The following is a 14,376-nucleotide window of genomic DNA, read 5'->3' as shown; positions in this document are numbered from 1 at the left end:
TAAAAAAAAAAAAAAAAAAAAAAAAAATAATATCCATGATCTCCCTGGCTGTAACACTAAGCCTGCAGCAAGCAGCCTGGAGTTGTCCTCATGGCATGGCACAACGCACAAACAGACCCTCCTGCTTCAAAGGGAGCACAGAAAATAAGAGGATAAAGACAGAATGAAAAACACAAGTAGCTGGAGAGGAAAAGTATGCAGGGAAACAGGAAAACACATTTTCCTTCATCTGATTAAAAAGGGAAGAAAAAGGATGATGACAAAGGATGAAGAGTGTAGGCAAACAGAAAGAGATGGAGTACTCCTAACTGTCAGGTAGTAACATGGAATTATCTGAGATTTGTCCTATGAACAATTATAAGTTAAAAATCCTGACCTACATTTCACAGAGAACAAGTGGTATAAATAGGAATATCCCTCACGACAGGCACCAGCAGCAGACAGAGCTAGATTTGGACCAGGAGCAGTTTCTTTGCAATTCAGAAGGAAGCCACACGTCACTGTTTCAGGGACCTACGCAGGTTTAAGATGCTCTGTTTCTAGATGGCACTGTTTCTAGATGGCACAAAATGTGTACAGCAACATCTGCTGCACATCACTGGTTAATATGTAGAGTAAAACTGTATCTTGCGTAGTCATAAATACAGATCATACTTGACTGAATTTTGAGGGGGAAAATGTGCATCACAGGAAGCTCTACAATCCCTAAGGTTCTAGCAGCTTTCCCTTTGTTTTTCACTGTAGTTTCCAAATAAATATTGAGGCAGTATATTTATTTAAGTTCTTTGATGGATGTGTGAGCTCCTGCAATGAAATCCTGTCACTGACCAAGGCACAAGCTCTCTGTTAAAGTCTCAATCAGAAGGGCTGTACCCACTTTCTTCCTCAAAACTTTCAGTTGAGCTATAAGCTTCTGGGGGAAGACGGGGCACCGTTTTGATATAATCAGTATAAGTTTCTTCCACATTAACAGATTAATTCCTCTGAAGTCATATTTTCATTTGGCATGTCCCCATCTGAGTTAGAGCAGGACATTCCCTATGAAAGTAGGTGTTGCCTTCCAAAATATTCTTCTGTTCCTAACAGGCCACATCAGGACAAAACCTGCCCTATAGGTAGAGGGCACCTCCCCCCTCCTCATACTGGAAGAATTCCCAAAATCCTGGTGAACTTGTCACTACTACCCACTCCCAAACCTTGGGGCTGAGGAGTGTTTGTCTTTTCTTATTTGAGCTGCAGAACAGTGTTCATTTTTAGACAAAACCTCACTAACAAAAAGCTGAGTGAGGTCCTTCTTATGCTTAGTGCTTTAGGGAATGGGAATCTTCTCATGACAAGACAACACCAAAACAGCACTTTTCTATTGCTTGAGTAAGGGGAAGCAGAGCTGGCATGGAAAACACTATCTCCTTCAGTCTGCTCTCTGGTTCCTGTTGCCTGAAGAACCACCTGGTCAATCTAGGTCAGGAGGGAAAGCAGTCACTGGACAAAAGCTGAAAGCTCTTTTCCTAAAACCTTGGTAAAGTTTCCAAGTTCTTTATCTGTACTGGTGGAATTCCTCCTGGAAGTAGGAAAACATAAACTGAAGAGCTGTCCGTCTTTCTCAGCAGAGTCTGTTCCTCTCTAAGACTCCCTGCAAATTTAGTTTCATGACACTATCCCCACTCAGTCCAAAATGGTTTGAGAAGCTTTAAATAGAAATTTACTTAGCAGTTATAATTTTGATCCAGCCAGATGGTAATCCAACACCACCTCAACATCCAACTATGCCAGGGAAATTGAAGGACTGCAAAACCATCTTCCCCCTTAACCCAGATATTCAAGTTCACAGTTTCTTAAAACTCCTTTTTCCAATCAGTCAACTATTCTAAAAAAGAGTCTGCTTTCCAGGCTGTTAATGGCAGACATCTAAATCTGTAACAGAAAGAAAGGTGTTTTTCTGTGCTAACCAATGCCTTAACTAACAGCCCATTTATTCTGCTTTATGAGCAGAGTATTTGTATATAACCCTGTGTTATGCTCTGGATGTTAATCAACCTTCAAGACTCTGCATGCCAGTTTTATTGGAGCACCTTCCATGCTGGCATAAAGGGGACTTTGTACCAAACAGTCTTCCTCCAGCCTAGGAGAGATCAACATCAGCTTGCAGCTCAAAACCCTCTCTTTCACAAAGAGCTTTTACTCTTCAGTTCTGATCTCTTGTTAAGACTTTAAATATTCAAGGACACTGCCATACTGTGAGAAGGTAATCTATGAAAGCGTGCATTTAAATCTACAATTGCAAATGGGCTGTGTTTATCTACTTAGATAAGACAGCCTTGTTCACTTCAATTAGAGAAGGTCAGTTCCAAGCAAATGTAAACTGGCATTTGAAGTTCATCCCTGCAGGACAATGAGATGAGGTAAAGCGTCTGGGACAGGTTTCCATCTAAATAAAACCTGACAAGTAGTCCCTAACCACAGACCTCATTGCTGCACAAAAGGCCACCTTCAATTGATTTTGGGGAGGGGGGAGAAGAGTAATGACAACTATGTTTCAAGAAGACTTGGAATTCAAGACACATTCTGGTAACTTCTATCCCTTATTCATGACTTCCACCTGGAGGTAATTGCTGCTGACCTCCCAAGATGTAATGAAGCAGAACAGCTACTATAGAAAGCACCAGATTTTATTACCTTGGCAAAACAATAAAGTTATTTGCTTACTGTTCTGTCAAGTAGATCAACATATTAAAGAGGAATTGGGACCCTCGTAGAAGAAACAGTATGTTCCTGGACAGATGCACCGCAGGAACCAACAGGAGGGAAGGGAAATCGAGCCCTGCATGCAGACTGCGTAACAGAAGTATGCTCCTCCCCAACCCCAGCCCACTTCCACATGATGCCTCAATTTTGAAGCTCTGTGCAACCCTACTGCTTCCTTACGGCCTACAAAGCCAGAGGCTCTGAAATGAGATCCCAACATCACAGCAAAGGAGCAGAGGTCAGGAAAAAACAGAAGGGGATTAATTCTTCTTCAGTCCTCTCCATCCAATACACCTGCACATGTACATGTAAGTACAACATAGATGCTTTTTCTCAATGTCCTGTATGAGAAGACCATTGCTCTAGCACCCTCTTGCTAACATTGTGACAACATTTCTGCCCTGAAGCGGAGAGAAAATTCCCACATTGTTAAGAAAGGGAAAATCAGTACTCCCTCTGTGCCATTTTCATCACTTTTAAGCTTCTTTCAATCTCTCCAGATACACAGCATGCATGACATAAAAACACTGGGGTGCTTTGCAGCCACAGTAAACAGAGCATCTTTAAAAATAGTTGGCCACGAAATGCTTTCACCTTTCACAGCACAGGAGGAGACAACTGTCTGAGGGAGATGTTTTAGGAAAAACCTGCTTTCAAGGCAGCCTGACTGAAACAGAGCACGTCAAGGTGTGATTTACCTCTAACACATCTGTTAACACGCATGCACACAGACTGGGAAGAGACTGAACTGAAATATTTTTAAGGTCAGCCACTACTGAAGCTAAGTGAGGGATGAGTGAAGGAAAAAAATGCAATTAAATGCTGGTGCGGTCTTTGAGCATTACTCAGAACGGTGGGCTGAGGCCAAATCTTTTGCAGGAAAAGTAGCTTATCTCCTGGCTTCCCAAACTGCACCAGAGGTCAGCTGAAGAGGTTTCAGGAGTTTGCCAGCTCTGTCCCTCTGTGGGATCCTTGGCAGATTGTTCCAGCTGGGCTCCTTCCAGCTCTTCCCTTTTTCCATTCTAGCATATAGCTTGAATAAAGAAAACAAGATGAAGGCTTTCAAAGATAACGCAGTCTTTCACAAACAGATGCAGAACAAAGCACAGGAAATTCTGAGCAAAGTAAAAAATGAATGTTGTCTATTCAAGGCTTATCTGGAATGAGTTAGCCTCTTAGTGGACAAATCTGAAACATTGCACCGTCCGGACTGCAGTTGCAACGCTCACTAACAGTCTTGTGAGGGGTGAAAACAGGATGGGTAAGGGTGGAAATTCAGCTGCCTTTAGCTCTCAGAGATAGAAGCTCCTTCAGATGTACCAGAAGCAACACCTGCAAGTCAAGCTTGTCACTGTCACATCATGTCACCCTAAGTACAAGGCTTCTATAGCTACATCTGTAACTGGACACTCCCTTCACAGTATTAAATTCATTTAAATTGGGAAATAAAGGACAAAGACAGATTACTGAAAATGTGTATTCACCTAATTCTGGATACAACATCACATTAACTGCATGTAATGAATCTGTGCTAGTCAGACACACAAAAAAGATTTTAAAATGCATGCGCATTTATTACGATGTAGAGCAATCTGCTATGACTTAACAGTATACGTGCTAAGCTATATTTATTTTTCAGAAAACATTCACCCACGAGCTCTGGGAAGTATCTGTTATGTGATGAACCTCTCAACACCATCAGTTATCAAAAGACGGCAGTAATTTCAGAACAATTTCCTGGAGATTTTAAATCAGAAAGATCCTATCAACATCAAACTGAAACGTGGAGGCATGAGCTCAGAGCACGGCCCAATCTCCAGACTCTTATGAGCCATGAAATGAACATGACTAATTCCTGAAGAGTTTCGTTGCTCAAAAATGTGACAGATTTTCCTGCTTTTCACAGCAGAAATTCTACGTTCAAATGTGGGTTTATGACACATTAAAATAATGCGATATCAATCCACTGAGGTTTTCAGTTTACTCCATGTCACTCCAAGGATCCCCAAATCCATTTCAATTGGCAACCCATACACTTAAGTCAAAGCCTGGGAACACAGGTAACAGAGGGTATTTGAGGTGAAGAGTAATGTGCATTGGCAGCTGTGTCAGGCAACTTGCAGAAGTGGCTACTGTGCCCATCAGCAGTTACAGCCATCTGTCACTAATCTTTACTTTTTCTTTTAAAACCACTTTAATGCCAGGGTTGACACGATAAGGTTTACAGCACACGTGACATCTGCTCTGATTAAACACAGCCTAATGGCCTTAAGAACACCCTACTGGACCAAACAGTTCTCAAACTCTTTCCATGCTTTCAAACAGCAAGCCATTTCTAAAATGCCCCCCACGTCAAGGAAAGACTGTTGTGGAGGTTGTAAGACACAAGACAGGACCTTGAAGACTGAAAATGTATTCTCTCCAATACTCTGAAAGTGCTCCACAAAATGTAGTCTTGCACTAATAGCTCAAAGCTATAGTGTAAAAATAATTAGGAAAAACCTTACTGAAAGCTAAACACAGACTTTCAGAAAATACACAGCTTGTGTGTACAACTGAAACCCCTTTCTTTTACTTGTGATGCTGATTTTATTTCCTGTTGCATTCCAGTTTTCTTAATAGAGTATGCTATTTCAATGACTGAATTTTTCTTTCCCTGCTGCTGTTCTGGCTATACCTCTTATTGTCTGTCCTTCAGATTAAAACCACTAGTTATTTAATGCACAGTTTCCTTCTGTCAGTCATGGGCAATGGGAAAGCAACAGGAATATTGAAATTTAAACCCTCCTTACAACAGCAGCTACATATCCCAACCTCCAGATCTTTCATCTCCACTAGAACATTGTAATAAACACTAAAACAGTAATAATGATGAGCACTGGGCAGACAGTTGTAAAATACCTTTCTCCCCACTCCCATGCCTTCTGAGAACTATTGCTCTGAAACAGAGAACCATTGTGCTCGCTTTTTCTGAGCATACTGCTGGATTGCTGCTGCCTTCTCTACCTTGTGTTCTCATTTCATACAAGTTTTCCAGCCCTTTCAATAGCACAATCCACCAGGCAAGTAATGGTGTGGAACTCAATCATTTACACTGCCTTTAACAGCTGCTTAATTTTGTTTTGATTTCTATGTAAACCACAAGTTATCTCTTTATCTACTCTTAACACAATTCAACATCTTAAGAAAGTGGACAGCACCAAACATCAATTCTCATCTCAGCAGATCACTGATATGAACTTCATCCACCCCAACTCTCTGGTTTTTAACATTCCAATAAAAATGTACTAATAAAACAAAAATATTAACAAATTTAAACTTCTTTACCTGGTTGCCAAATAAATGGTTGAGTTAAATCCAAAGTGGTGCATCTCAATATTACAGTCAAAAAAGCAGCTTTGAATAAGTTATGTCTTACTCTAATTTCTAAAATAAGCAAACTAGAATTGATAAAAGGGACAATTTTTGACAGAGCTGGCAATCCTACAAGGTAAAACTACCATCGCCCTTTTGGATGCACAAGCCAGCCAAAAAGGTGCCAAGGTTCAAATACAGGCTGGCTGCCAAGTTTATGGCTGCCAAAGACAGAATGAAGCAGTCTGCGTGTCTGTGCTCAAAGGTGCTCCCCAGACTGCTGATACAAACAATAAGGCAGCAGCTATGCTGAATGACCCTGAGTCAATGAAAACAAAATATCTGTCCCCTGTTGGGGTTAAGGGAAAGTTTTGCTTCATGGACAGTCAATACAATGAACTTCACCACTGTGGGGTGAAATTCGCAGGGGGGGGGTGTTGTGTGTGTGGTGGTTGTTTTTGTTTTGCTTTTTTTTCTTTTTTTTTTCTTTTTTTTTTTTTTTTTAAAGAAATACATAAATCTAATACCTATGGTCGGGAAGCACTTTTCAATGAATTTTTAAGCTGCATCTTTTTTTGCTCCTATTTCCACCAACTGTTGTTCCTTCTAGCATCTGAGGCTGTGGTTAGACGAGACAACTGTGCCAGCCAACCAGCTTGCTACTTTGACAATGGACAAATCTGGTCTCCTCCTCCTACAGTTTGCAGAGTAAAGGTACCCTGGCCCCTCATTAACACCGGATGAGCAGTTGGTGCTCATCTGACCTCTTGATGAACCTGTGTAGTTCATTACTAGAAGAAAATTATTTCTTTTTAAAAATAATTTCTTGGGGCTAGTCTTCTGCCACATTAGTACACTTAACTGGCTGTACTGCATGGGCAGACAAATGGCAGAGCCAGCACAAAACAGGAGGTGAAAGGAGGGGGACCAGACCCATCAGCCGATGCTGAACTCCTTCCAACCTTTCCTCACCTTATTTATTTTAGGCCTACAATAACTCAGTCTCTTACAGATTATGCACACGCCTCTGCAGATTATTATTTATTGCCGTTTTCAATTTCCATTACCTACAATTAGCAATATGCAGGGAGGCAAGATTATTTTTAGACTTACTTTGACTAGAAATGCACTCAGGGGCAATAGCAACTTTTTAGATGGCCATGAAATTAAGTTTTAAGAAAATTAATGATACAATTCCTCTGTTTCATTAAAAATATATCCATCTCTGTTACATTTAAGAGAAAAAGGATGATGGGCATCCTGCAAGACAAAATTTTTTGGCAGTCTTGCCAAACACTGTATTAGGACAGGAATACAATTTGGACATAATTGAATTGGGTAGAGATCACTGAGGACATAACTCGGCCTGCAGAATTTTTATAAGGGGTGATGATGGAGAAGGCAACAAGAGCCTGTATCAGCTGATGAGCAAGCAAGTCCCCGGCAGACCTGAAAGCGAATTCTGTTCTAAAAAACAAAGAAAGGAAAAGAGATTTTGAAATTTTCAATGGAGCCCAACCCTAACATCCTGTTATTTATTTGTTAATCTTTAAATTCACTTGACAGCAAGCACCAAAGTGAAAGTGATGTTGAGTGCCACGACAAATCTGTTCAAATGCTTATTTTCTGAACCTTTTAGTTGAAAACATCTATATTTAAACACAGTTTAAAACTAGCCAAAAAGGCTGTTTACTCTGAAGGGGAAAAGGGAAATATTGCAGTCTTGAAAGAGGTATTTCTGTTTCTGTAAATGCATTTTAAAAATCCACTTATACAGACAAGGGTCCTTGGCACACTTACAATCTTCTACTAAAGCTTAGGAGACAGACAGACATTACCCACTGTCAACAAATGCAATTTCACATCATTGACGGAGTGAAAAGCTCCCTAGACAAACGTTAGCATAAAACCTTCTTCCAGTATTTAATTGCAACCTTCAGAAATAAAAGAGATAAAGTTACCAGTATGTTTGAACCATCACAATGAATGAAGAGGGCTACATTCTTGTTCAAATTAAAGGCCTGGTGACGGTCCAGCATATGTATCTGTACCAAGGAGGAAGGAGGCGTACGCCACTCTGGGCATGCAGTGGTGCAGCTGAGACATCACTTCCCTAAGGACTGTCGTGTTTTCATCTGTGCAGGTGGGAAGAGGAGAGACATGGCCTCAGCCCAGAGAAGATGCAGTTGGCCTGCTGGCAGCTGCTGCCACACCTACATAATTGGCTTTTAGCAAATGCACTGAACTGAAGCACCCAGCTTAGCTGTGTCTAGGCATTTCTACCACGTCTATCGCAATTTTTAGGCCATGCCTGGGGTACCACCTACACAGCCAGGGAAAAGAGGTTTCACCAACAAGCTGGAGTCAGATGAACCCAACACTGCACCACCTTACCACTGGGCACTTTCGTTCCAACATGGCCAACTGGGGACCATGGACAGAAACCCCCACGCAGCAAGAACGGAACACTTGAAAATCTGGGCAACCATGACAAAAACAGCTCTTTCTAGATAGCACTGCTGCCTGCCCCATCCAGCCTGGCCAGCCAGCATGGCGGCCAAGGGCTGGGCACACCCTGGTGTCAGAGCAGGCTGCTGCTGCTGCTGCTGCTGGATCCAGCACTACGGTCCCCCCCACGGGCTGCTTCAGAGGCTCCTGCCTCTTGGTGCAGAGGCATTCCATGCTTGGAAAAAGCAAACCTCCAACAAAAGCCATGCTAGCCTTTGTGCAGGAAAGGCTGAGGGCAGGAGCAGATGAGCACCAGGTAGGAAAGGGGCACCACAGCCATGTGTAGACTGACTACCACCTCTGTTTTAAGTGCTGACATTGTTTCTTCTCTGTTTAAAGAGCACACATAAAATGAATAAATGACTTTAACAATCCTAAATGTAAGGTAGAGTCTCTCAGAATAGCCAAATTACTAAATGAGCAAGACTTCCACCCCTTACGTTGAATCAGAGCACTCCCTTGCATACATTTGATTTCCCAACTAGATAATGTTTGCCACAAGCTTAACCTAGCTGACATGTTTGGAAATTGGCATGACACCTTTCTAGGACAACGCATGGCTGGTGAAAATGCACTACCTGCTTGAAAAATTCTAATATCTGGTTTGTCATCTCTGTAGACGAACTAACCACCTTTAAACATGCAAGGAAACTCTGGCACTTTTTCCATTTACAAAACGCTAGCACTTCTGTATCAGATTAATTCTTTATCACAAGTTTTGAAAAATAGAATTTAAAATCTTATGTCATGAAAAGTTGCTTTATGATATACTCTTTTGAGAGAGCTGGATTTATTCTCATAAACAGAACATAAGCAATAATTAAATCTTTCATTGCCTTCTTTACAGCCTTATCTCACATTCTAAGCTACACAAGAAGAAAACGATTTCCCAAGGGAATTAGTTTTCCTTTTAGACGAGGATCTCTGAAAATTGGTATCACTATTCCAAACACCAATCCCTATTCTTAAAACCCTAACGCAAATGACAGGCAGCAGTAGTCAAAATCACTAAAGAGGTCTCTCTGGGTTTTCCAGAGTACGACCCTGTTTCCATAATCAGACTTCCAATACCCCATTTAGGGCTGCAGAGGGTTTCTTGACAACCTGCAGAAGCACCTCCTTCAGATTTTATATTCCCACATGTTGGAGAGGAACACGTAGCAAACAAAGGCACATTGTAGGGTGTTATTCTGTACTCTGCAAATATCTAGAGTCAACATAAATATGCATGCAATATATCCACTGATAAAACAGCCATAATACACCCTTTCACCTTTCTCTGAAATCCTTCTAGCTGGGGGTGGGGAGCAAGGAATGAGATTAAGGAAAGCAGAAAAACAGTTAGGATGAAAAATAACTGGCAGCACAAACATATAAGCAAAAATTATCAGGTGAAAAGGAGGTATAAAAAAGGTAAGGAGAATTGCAAACACACCACCACTTCCAAACAAAACACTGCTACTTTAATCAGAACCACCTAAGTAACAGGGTTTCAGCCACAAATTGAAAATGGCAGGATTGTTTTCAGGATAACAAATATCTTTAATAGTAAGGCGGATCTCCAAAAGTAATTTGAATTTTTATTTATTTATTTAGAATTGTATTTTTCTTTTATTATTCAGAGGCATGGAAGTTTAATTGTCTCTGTGCCACCACCCACACATCTTAGAGCTTGCAGAAACTTCAGTACAGAAAAGACTCCTGTTAATGGGTTTGTCTCTCACATTTAAAATGAACTTGCTTTTCGCACTCTCAGTAAGAGGCACCATCAGTCCAGCCAACAAATCATTACTGATACTACTGTACTGACCAGCTGAAATATCAGTGACAATCATTTTCATACAAGTTTTGCTGCAGCTTGGCAAACACCAGCAAAGCAACTTTTGTAGCATGTCTATGCAACTTCAGCCACTTCAAACCCATAAAAAATTCTTAGACACCAGTTGCAAGGGGCTGGTGCGTACTTTACCTTCCTCTATTGCCAAAAGTTAAGTACTTTCTACTGAAACAAATTACAGGTTGCAAGTCTATAAATAAATGTAAGGGATGACAGTTATAAAACCAGAAAGAAGAAACTCTCTCTGCACTACAGATAGTGGCACTAAGATCAAATCCCGCCACCTAGTTGTTCACAGTCCCCTGAACTCTCCACTGTATGTGAGACCAATTCACGCTTTCACACTGAGCAGGGAACTCAGAGAGCTTGAACCATGCTCAGACCCTTCCTTCCCACTCCTGGGATTTTCAACAGCTGAAGGAGCAATACCCTTTAAAGTTCATTAGGGAAAGCAACAGGGTTGTGGAGCACAGACTCTACACTTTCCTTTATGTTTGCAAGACAAAGCACCCTAACCAGAATTCAAGCCAGAATTCAAATTATTTCAGATAGATTCACCCTGCTGCCCTCCCCAAGACCTATAGGTACTGAGTATTAATAAAGAGATCACTCACATAAAACTGTATTTAACTGCATGCTACCTTTTGGAGTAACATGCAAGAAACACTGGTTGTGGCCTGCATGTTGGAACAAAGGACATATGCAAGGAAATATTTTTTACTCTAACAGTATCAAACCATGGATCTAAGGCTCACACTTAAAATATCACATTTCCTTAAATTCAGAATAGCTCAGTCATTTCTTAGGATAACCTGCCTTTTCCCCAGTCCACAGACCTATGGATTTGAAAATACCTGGCGGTGTTTTTTTAAAAGATGTAATGAACAAATTATACTTTTAAATAGATTTTCTTTATATCACTACACACTATCAATCCTCCTCCCTTTTGCAAACCTTTTTTTCTCTGTATAATGAAACATTCTTCCAAATATCAGTGGATAAAAAAGCTTTTGGACAGTAATGTTGAAATACAGCAGCACTGAGACAGGACATTTAAAGAATCATTTAAGAAACAGAAGGAGTAATAGAGAATATTATACTGGCTAAAAAAAGAAAACCAAAGAAATCCCCAAAAAAACAAACCCCCAAAGAACCGATCACCTACTTCTGTGAAGAAGAAAAAGCACCTAACGCTACAGCTCTCAATGTGAGAGGCAAGCTCTGAAGTTGTGAGCTGTGCTGCTGCCAGTGGAAGCCAGTAGCATACTCTGCGTCTGGTACCTGCATCGATACAGCATTCCCAGCCAACTCACTTTTCATCTAAGCTGCCTTTGGAGAAACTAGACACCATAAAAACCTCAGTCATCCTGTAACCTGGCACACCATCAAAGCCTCCTAACACACAATTACTGTGCTTCACGCCTTTAGACTTTTTTCCTTTGACTAAACAAAACCCCCACAATGGAATAAGAAACTTTCCAAGAGAAATTGTGTTTGACAGAAGATCAATGATGCAGAGGTGTTGGAGGAAAAAAAGCCAGCGCTGTTTTGTGTACACCTCCAAGCTTATTAATGGCTTGCTGCTAAAGCTAGATGCCCCTTCCCATCAGATCAGTATTTGATATTATTACTGAACTCAGAAGTCTGAGGTCTTCTTTAATCACATTAAGGAGTTTGCAATTGCTTACGCAATACAGTAACTTTATCACGTTGCCTGTAGTCATCCAGTCATTCCCCTAGGTTTTTGCATTGTCAGCAATAACACTCAGTGAAAATGCAATGAAATTTGACTCACCATGTCAAAAACACAAGCTACATATAAATATGAATAACCTACCAAGTAAGCACCCAGCTGCTGCTTTAATGCATTAGCACATGTATAGTTATGCACATGCCTAAAAGGAACTGCCATAAACCTCCATAAAGAAACAAATAAGCTCTTGTGAGTGAAGAGAAAACCATAAGCCTGCCCAGAAATCTGAATCCTGCTAGTCATCACTTTCAAGGCTCAAGCCAGCATGACAAAGCCTTTTCAAGACAGGGTCCTGTGTCAGGGAGTGAATCTGAAAGAGACACACTTTATATTCACCTCTCAGGACACCATGGGCTTTTAAGCAAGCTGTAAGGGAGTGGGGAGCAACAGATAATAACTGGCCAAAGGATTAAATAAATAAAATTCAACTCCTTTCAAGCCCCTGTAATCTAGGCTTGTCTTCATCTCCTTTTAAAATCTTTAAACAACTGTTCTGTGAACTGCTAAACTAGGGCAGTCCAATGTCCTAGCGATTGTGTTCTCTCAGTCCTTTAAATGTAGGTCCTTATCTACTTCACCTCTGATAGTGTGGACTGAGATCCCTCCAGAGATACATATGCTGGTTAGCCAGTTTCTTGCATCTAAACGACACAGAGTAGGTAAATGCTGTCCAACTGTCCTTCCTCAAGATAACCAGAGCCAATCACCTTTAAACGGGTACCTTCTCTGTTGAGGTACTCTGCACATCAGGGAGCAGAATGAACACAGAAGCCTCCTTTTCTACCACACAACAGCCTGTCTCTGTCCTCCTGCCTGATACCTACCCTCCACCCTGACCCCCATCCATCTCAATCACTTCACCAGAAACCGAAACATATGGATTGTTCAAACCCGGTGTTTTAAGCACTTCAGAAACAAGTTCTTCCGTGCAGATCAAAAGGGCACAGTGCGTGCCAGATGGTGCACTGGTCTCCTTCCTTGCTACAGTGGAAGGACTGCATTGAAAAGGACTGAGTCCTGCCAGCAATACCACAGAGGCAGCTCACCATTCACTGCCTTGAGGCTCCCACTAATGCCATCGCCGTGCTGCCGCTTCTGTGCGTTCTTGAACTCCTTCAGAGATAAATAAAGGACCTTCCGCACCACCCTCTCCTCTGACCAGGGAATCCCATCGCTGTCATCCTAAAGAAGACGGAAATGGAAAGGAGACATTAGTTGCATGCATTTGAAACAAAAACAAAACAAACAAAACCCCAAAGCCTAGGGCTACACAGATAATTTTTAGTTTAAAAAAAGAGAGAAGCTGAAGTACTGTGTAGCAAAATGCAACCTAAACTTGATCAGCTCTAACAGAGAACAGAAATATAATTATCATCATCAGAGCGTTAGGCCCTCTAATCTTTTATCCTGCAAACAGCAGTAGCTGTGTACCAGGTGTTAGACATGAGGTGAAACTTATTTGCTAAAATCCTCATAATTTCCCTTACAGAAAAGTTTATCACAGCCAGGAAGTACTCTCCCAAATTATTAAGAGGGAGGGGAAAAATACCATCAATAAATTGAATGTTGCAGGAATTTAAGAGATAAGTTTTGTGAACCAACTTCTCTTATTGCCATTTTGGCCTTGGTTTGTGCCTCTTGGCTCAGGATTTTTTCTTTGATTTAGTAATTTGCATTCACTGCAGTGTTACAATGAAGTTGTACATCGCTAACAATGAATTTATTCTGAATTTATCTCAATGTAAAGCCAAGTAGAATTTGTCCTACGGGGCATATGTTTTCTATTTTATTTTTAGAAGACAAATGCTATATTGTCAAAAAGAATACTAGTGTATGTCACATTTAGTACTTGCTTTAGTTAAAAGATTAATTCCCTGGAAAAGCATTTCCCCAAAGCCTTTAGTATTCAAATAAATTAAGTCAGCAAATTGATATAAAGACATAAGTGAGATCAGGTAAGTCATCATATTTTCATAAGCTCTATAAATTGTCTCGGGGTCTTTAAAAATGACTATTTTGAACATTCTTGCCCTTGAATTCCTCAAGGGCTACATGACTGCCAAGCAAAAAGATTAACATTTCTAGGCAGGCCTTATTTAAGTAAGTATACCGCAGTATACTGCCACACTACACTGGAAACCCCAAAAGCCCCATCAGCAACCCCCCCACCTGGAGGCAG

General features: G+C 40.9%; 1 protein-coding gene across 2 annotated transcripts in view; it reads right to left on the bottom strand.

The window, feature by feature from the left end:
• Positions 1-13,376, bottom strand: part of JARID2 (jumonji and AT-rich interaction domain containing 2) — a 123,988-nt gene extending 110,612 nt beyond the window's left edge. For both annotated transcript variants that reach the window (XM_026842421.1, XM_026842423.1), the window contains exon 1: positions 13,244-13,376. The gene's annotated coding sequence lies outside the window, so the exon portion shown is untranslated. The remainder of the gene's footprint in view (positions 1-13,243) is intronic.
• Positions 13,377-14,376: the final 1,000 nt, after the last annotated feature.

The sequence above is a fragment of the Athene cunicularia genome, assembly GCF_003259725.1.
Source record: "Athene cunicularia isolate RWA chromosome 2 unlocalized genomic scaffold, athCun1 chr2_part1, whole genome shotgun sequence".
Taxonomy (NCBI): domain Eukaryota; kingdom Metazoa; phylum Chordata; class Aves; order Strigiformes; family Strigidae; genus Athene; species Athene cunicularia.
This window is presented reverse-complemented; position numbering and strand designations above follow the sequence as displayed.